Source organism: Humulus lupulus, chromosome 5 (genome assembly GCF_963169125.1).
Source record: "Humulus lupulus chromosome 5, drHumLupu1.1, whole genome shotgun sequence".
Taxonomy (NCBI): domain Eukaryota; kingdom Viridiplantae; phylum Streptophyta; class Magnoliopsida; order Rosales; family Cannabaceae; genus Humulus; species Humulus lupulus.
Window position 1 is genome coordinate 46151256 of NC_084797.1, and position 7531 is coordinate 46158786.

Below are 7531 nucleotides of genomic sequence, written 5' to 3' on the forward strand. Positions count from 1 at the left end.
CGAATACCAAAGCAGCCCATGCCACCAGCCACCAAAGCAGCTGCCATTTCCCTCTGAGCCCAACAAAATGCATTTTGTCCCCTTGTCCATTTGTCCCAAAATACCACATCTTTTACCCAAACTTTTCTACACATTTTACCCCAAAACATCATCATTACACCCTAAAATTTACCCATATTTTCCATATTATTATTAATTTAAATTGATTATTTTCATACTCATTTTTTTGGCTATAAATAAGAGATTTGGGTGCTTAATTTTGGGGGAGGTTACCATATTGTTCGAGTCGTTTTTCCACATGGAGCTATGGACCCATGTGGAAAAACGACTCGAACAATATGATAACCTCCCCCAAAATTAAGCACCCAAATCCCTTATTTATAACCAAAAAAATGAGTATTAAAATAATCAATTTAAATTAATAATAATATGGCAAATATGGGTAAATTTTAGGGTGTAATGATGATGTTTTGGGGTAAAATGTGTAGAAAAGCTTGGGTAAAAAATGTGGTATTTTGGGACAAATGGACAAGGGGACAAAATGCATTTTGTTGGGCTCAGGGGGAAATGGCAGCTGCTTTGGTGGCTGGTGGCATGGGCTGCTTTGGTATTCGGCTGGTTGTGAGGTGGCTGCTGGGGTGCTTGCTACTGGGTGCATCAGGTGTGGTGGAGGATGAAGCCTTTCGGCCAGGCACCTGCAGGAAGGCTCGGCTGGGAGAAGCTTCTGGTGGGCTGGGCTTCGTGGAGATTGAAGCAGCTGGGATTGAAGATTGGGCCCAACTGGGCTTGCGGGCCCGAGAAGCTGCTGAGGAGGAGCTGGCTTCGGCTGAGGCCACTGGGCCGAAGGAGAGGCGGAGGCCCACATGGGAAGCTGAACGCTGGAGCTGAGTTGAGGCACAACTGGGAGCTGCTGGTGGGCCTGGCTAGAGCAGGCCCAAGGGAGGCAGCAGGGGACTTTGGGCCTAGGCATATGGCTGGTTGATTGAACTTGGGCATGACACTTCTAGCTTTTGATTTTCAAATTTTCCATATTCCTTTCCTTTCTGTTTCTTGCTTTTCAAGAGCCCAAAAATACAACATATTTCCTAAAAAAAACATAAATTAAATTAAAACTACATATTTTCAATAATCAAATATATAACATAAGTTCCATGAAAATATTAATTAAAACTTAATTTATATTTAACATTTAAGTTCAATAATACAACATTTTTTTACCTCAAACTAAACAATAATAATTCAAATAATTAACTACAACATTTTACAACAAAATAACTATAAAAATACACAAAAATCTATAAAATTAAAATAAACCTAATAAATTCAAAATTACTTAAAAACTTAATAAATTACTTAAAAACTCAATAATTAAGCAACAATTAGCACATAAAAAGTGGTAAAATAACTCTATTTTGTAGAGTTATCACACCCCAAACTTAATATTTTGCTAGTCCTCGAGCAAAAGAAAATTTAAAAACACACATTTTTTTTAATTGGTGATGTGTAATGCTTTCGTAAAAAATTACAATATGGAAATAGTTCAAAGAAAATCACAAATAAAAGTAAAGCTTATGTAATTAATTTGAAAAGTTAAAATTGTTTTCAAAATAGATACTTAACATGCAAACACAGAAACATCAAATCATCATGTGAACATTAGACAAGCTTATGCAAACAAAAATAAATTAAATCTCAAGAGATAATCAAGCAAATTCTAGGATTTTTCAAAATTTTTTTTTACAGATTTAAAGAATTTAAAGTTTAAATAAACTTTGTCCAAATATCACAATAGTTCAAATAGAATAGAAAAGTGTCATATATTGAAAAAAAAAATCTATAATTAAACAAAACTAACTCAAAAATTAAAGACAAAGCTTAAGATTTATTTATATTATTCTAAGAACTAAGAACAATTTCAATCAAAATTTTTATCATCGGAAAGTGAAAATCACCAATATTTCTTTTTTCAAACAAAACAAACAAAATAATTTTTTTTTAATTTTACAACAAATATAAAACATGCATAAATACAAAGAAAAATACATACAGTCTCCTTGAGACTTTGTTGGATAATGATAAATCTAAGGACACTACTAACGCAAGACATGATTTAAAGAATAAGAGGGTTATGAAATCGTTGTGGATTTACGAGGATGCCAATAAAAGGTTAATGAAACGACATGCTCCATACTTGTTCACTCGTGAACAGAGGCGATATTTTTATCAATTTTTTAAAGGAGTAAAGTTTCTTAGTTGTTCTTGTTCTAATCTGAAGAAAAAAGTCATAGACAATGACTCAAACATTGTTGGGTTGAAGTCCCAAGATTGTCATGTGATAATGCAACGATTACTTGAAGTAAGTGTTCAAAAGTTTTTACCAAAATCTATATCCAATACCATTACACAATTGTGTAATTTCTTCAAACAATTGTGCTCTAGGACACTGAACGTTTCTGATATAGAGAAAGCTAAGGATGGCTTGACTATAATTTTATGCAAGATGGAGTTGATTTTCCCTCCAGCATTCTTTAACATAATGATCCATCTGGTTTTGCACTTTCCTGATGAAGCTATATTGGGAGGACCTGTATTTATGAGGTGGATGTTTCCTTTTGAAAGATACATGAAAAAAAATAAAAAAAACTATGTCAAGAATAAAGCTCGTCTTGAAGGATCTATAGCAGAAGGATATATTGCAGATGAGGCTTTGACATTTTGTTCAATTTATTTCGAAGGTGTGGAAATTTTTTTTAAACAACCTGATCGTAATGAAGATGCACCGTATGTGAATCGACACCTCACAGTGTTTGAATCTCAATGTCGTCCACTTAGTAACGGAATTCCCGTACCCCTCGACGAAATTACTCAGAATAAAGCTGAGTTGTTCATATTGGATAACTCTCCAGAAACTTGAGTGTATTTAGAGTAAGTACAACGTTAATTTTCACATTCTTCTTTGTTCAATATACTCCTCCCATAATCTTGACACTGTTAATTAATTGATAGGGAACACCTAACTGAGGTGCAACAAAGAGTTCTGGCTCCTAATCATAAATTGACACAAAAGAAAGAGTTTCGTTCATGGTTTCAAAAAAAGGTAACTTGTACTTAGAAAATTGTATACTAAAAATTACATTCTCATTCCAACATATTTCTTTATTATTAGATATATGACTTGAACCAGCTCGGTTCATTAGAGAATGCTCATGAATTGCTAGCTTTAACATCTGGGTCAGATCTATTGCCCTACTCATATCAAGCATGTATTGTAACACCCTGGATAGCCGAGACCGTTACTCTGTGTGTTTATAAAGTGCTACACTTGCTAATCAAGTCGTTTAATTGGAAACGTGCTATTGAAACTATAAAGGAACTAGGGATAAAATGTTTTGGTCTCAAAAGTCACATTTTTCATTAAGAAACATTATCTGTTTACACGGGATCCCAAAAATAATAAGTTTAAAGACCGTTTACAAAAGTCATAAGGTTTAAGTACAATATCAAGCCATATTAAGGCAAAACAGACAGTTAGGCAATCCATGTCCTGATCCACTCCTCGACCATGGCGATCGAACAGCTGGCTATGTACATTCAACCCCGCAGCTCTCCATATCAGGATTGGTCCAACTTGCCTTTGCCTTTACCTGCACCACGTAACACCCGTGAGCCAAGGCCCAGCAAGAAAACACAACAACAGAGCATAAGCGATCAACACACAAATCAATATCTCATATTGCATCACATGTTCTCAACCATATAATCAACCAGTATAATCAAGTATTCAACATACTAAACATATCAACTCATATCATATATCAGTTCACAAATGATAACTAGGGCTAGCGCCCTCAGGCCGTTCCCTCCGTTATCCCACTGACTCCGGCTCGCTTAAACTGAGTTCAGTGAATATTAAGCTGTCCTCGGCTACCAGTGGCCAAGCCCCGCCCTGTGCGCAAATATTGTGTACGGCACTCTTAGGCCTCTATCACATGTCCCATGGCGTAATACCATCATTGACATAATACAAGTATTGGGAGCACTTAGTCCCATCACAAACATATAATTGGGTGCAGTTTTCTTACCTTTCGATTCGCTAGCTTTGATCACTTGACTCCTTGTGTAACGACCCAGATTTTCAAGACTCGATAATGCGGAAATATAAATGTTTTCATTTAACAAAATGTCTCAAAAACCCGTATAAAAAAAAACTTTTTAAAAAGTCGTATGGCCATACTTAACATTTAGTTTCAACATATTTTATAAAGAGTAGAGTGAGCCTAGTTTAGGAAAATTACACAACATTTCCAAAAATAAAACGGCTTCCCAAAAGGTCGGTCCACATGTACATTTGCAAGGAAGACTCCAGCGCTCACTGCTCTGCCTTGCCCTTGCTCTTACCTACAACATGAAACAACTAGGTAAGCGAAAACGCTTAGTAAGATCAACTTTCAAACAAAGCATGTAGAGAATTAGGGTTCCGGACCCATCCGGACCCTAAACAATCAATTTCAAGAACGCTAAAGCGTCCTGGCAAACTTATGGTCATGCCTGATAACCAATGATAAATTAATTCGTAACTAGATAAAAATCCTGCACTCAGAAAAATCCCAGAGCAAGCAGATATATTATATTACCAAATAATTCGAGACCAACGCTCGACAATTTCCAACAATTCATGCGTAACGCGCCCTCCAACATAATTGCTAATCTGTAAAAGAGAACTGAGTCCCCACACTAAGATCTAGCCAATAAATATTCTCATCAAGGGTAACTATCGTGTTACCTAGGGCATCGCTACATATTCAAGAGTGTAATCCAATTTACACGATTTTTCGGAGACTTCTATGTTAATCAGTGGTGCTGGTGAGCAGCTGCCCCTAGGGTGTTCAACCTCACTCAATCTTGGCAACCCCTAGTATCTCTAGGCACTCTCACGGAATGGCCAATATTCACGGCTGCTATCCGGGAATAACTTATCAGAGCACTTGCTCGGATTCTAACCGTCCAATGATTAAGTAAGCATGAGGGCCCCTAGGTCCCATTTATCTTGGCACCCCTAGGTTTAACCAGCTTATCCTCATCTCATGGCCACTCGTCTCGGTAATGAACCGGACATAAATAAAATCAAGCAGTGTGACGGGGATCAATCGTCTAGGATATGACGGACTTCTACCGTTCATATTTTCTAAATCAGCACTCACTAGACTAACGTCTCTAAGCAACTTTCTATGACAGCCTATGTATATGCATGTATCCCTATACTAACATACAAGACAATAATCATTTCATGTTGCAGCCATACAATATAAGTTAACTTACTTGGAGTCCTTAGCGCTCAGTAGGTTTTCACCCTCCAACGTTCAGTCCAGTTACGCTTAGCCAATACTGTAGTTATCCATACAGTATACTCGGATTAATTATGGCACTCATAATTCATTATTATTATTTTGGGCAGTTGGGTCATTTTAATAAAAGTCATTTGTAAGGATTTACAATCCTTATTTGGTTTTAAACCTATTAAGGAAAGTCATACAAAATATTCGAGACTAAACCCTAAGTCTCGGGGAGACCTATCCTAAGGTCTCGATACCTAGGCTCGGGTATCACAATGGTATTTCCCCACAACCCGCTAAAAATCTTACTCTTTCAAGGTATCACTATTAACCCGCACTTTCGACTAGTCGGTTAAAATATGTAAGATTTTAGCCGATATTATATCCAGAAAATACAAATAAATTCCTTAATTATTTTTAAAGAAAATAAACTCTTTAAATTTTCCTTTTATTTTTCTTAAGGTTTTAATATCTAAAAACCGTTTTAAGAAAATTGCCTAATTTGTCTTAATTAGGAAAACCGTTATAAATTTCTCATCTTGACTAATTAATTTTCCCAAAAGCAATTAATCATTTAAACTCAAAGGGGTAATTTTAGTGAAAATATGATTTCAAGACTTACCAATTTATATCTTGAAATAAACAAAATTTTACTTTTTACCTTATGTTCCAAAATCTAATTTTTACACTAAGTGTGAAAAACCTATTTTTCACATTTTTAACTACATACTTCGTTAGTTCATAACTTGAAATTTACTTACCCAATTGTTACCAAAATTTCCCAATTCCATTTTTGTTATGCCATTTAGGTCTTTGTAAAATCTTAGGTCAAAATGAGCATTTTTGATTGGTGAAATCATTTTCCAACAATGAGGTAAAAATGACCTTATTTTCAAGTCCTTATTTTTTCCAAACTTTGACAGTTAATAACTTTCAAACCGTTCAATATTTTCTTACCAAATTTTACAGTGGACTAATAGGTTATGCCAGAAATATGTCCACAAAAGTTTAGAAAAAACTGGGTTCATTTGCCCTATACAGTGGCTGTCCAAACTTGGTTCCGAAAATGAGAATACGAAAAAACAGTTTTTTACCTAAACTTTGAAATAGCATAACTTACTCATTTCTAAACATTTTTTAGTGTTTCAAAAGCTCAATTTTATGTACTCAATCTCAACAACATAACAGTACAATTTAATTTTACAAAAACAATATACAGTGGCTACTTGACCCCTTGGAAGTCACAGCTTAAAACATGTTTTGTTTTAGGGTATCCTACAAAACCCTTGGGGGTTTTGGTTCCCATTTTCAAAAATCAATACACATGCATCATAAAAATTATTAAACAACTACCATAACCTTATTACATCATCAACAAGAAACTCTAAGCATTAGATATACAAAATAATGCTTAAAACTAAAAACCCTACAACAAAGTCATCAAAAGTAAACTTTTTACCTCTTTGGTGTTCTTGCTTAAGGTTTGGACCTTCCTATAAGCTTTGACTCCTTCAAAACCTTTCAAAAACCCTAACCAACTTCCTCCAACAACATAGGTAATTAGCTATTTGAAACTCTATGATTAAAACTTGACAAAAGTCTAGATTAATGAAACTTTACCTTAGGGAAAACCATTCCTAGACCAAGACTTAGCTTCCAAGTTTCTTTGGTGTTCTTGGGGTTGAAAATGGAGAGAACACTTGAGAGAGTCTTCAAAAATCAGATGAGAGTGAATGAGGGAGGGAGAGTGGTCGGATTTGGGGGTTAGAATGGCTCACACAACTCTTCAAAATATCACAAAACACTTGAGTGCTTTTCTACCCACTTGCCCACTTGACTTCTTAATTAAATGGGATTTGAATTTTATAAAATTGGGTTCACACCACTCTAAAATAGCACATGGCCAGCCACCATTTTCCATATATGTGACCATTAATTTTTTTTATTTATTTAAATTTTTTTTTTATAAAGGTTAATAAAGGTTTATAAGAAGAAAAGTCCAAATTGACTTTTGACACATTTTTTCACTCTTATTAAGTTTTAATCACCAAACTTAACATTAATTAATTAAATTAAATGTCTCTCACATTTAATTTAATTAATCACATAATAAAATTTAACCTAAGGTCTATTCATGGAATAAAATTCCCCATTTCGGCAAAATTAGGCATTTAACACAAAATGCCCTAAAATTTCCA

At 34.8% G+C, this 7531-nt stretch overlaps 1 long non-coding RNA gene across 1 annotated transcript; it reads right to left on the reverse strand.

The window, feature by feature from the left end:
• Window positions 1-3387: 3387 nt before the first annotated feature.
• LOC133780379 (uncharacterized) lies at window positions 3388-7270 on the reverse strand. Its single transcript, XR_009869273.1, has 4 exons — window positions 6954-7270; window positions 6793-6871; window positions 4083-4398; window positions 3388-3644 (listed from the first exon to the last, which is right to left on the reverse strand). It is a non-coding gene; the product is annotated as an uncharacterized LOC133780379 (long non-coding RNA).
• Window positions 7271-7531: the final 261 nt, after the last annotated feature.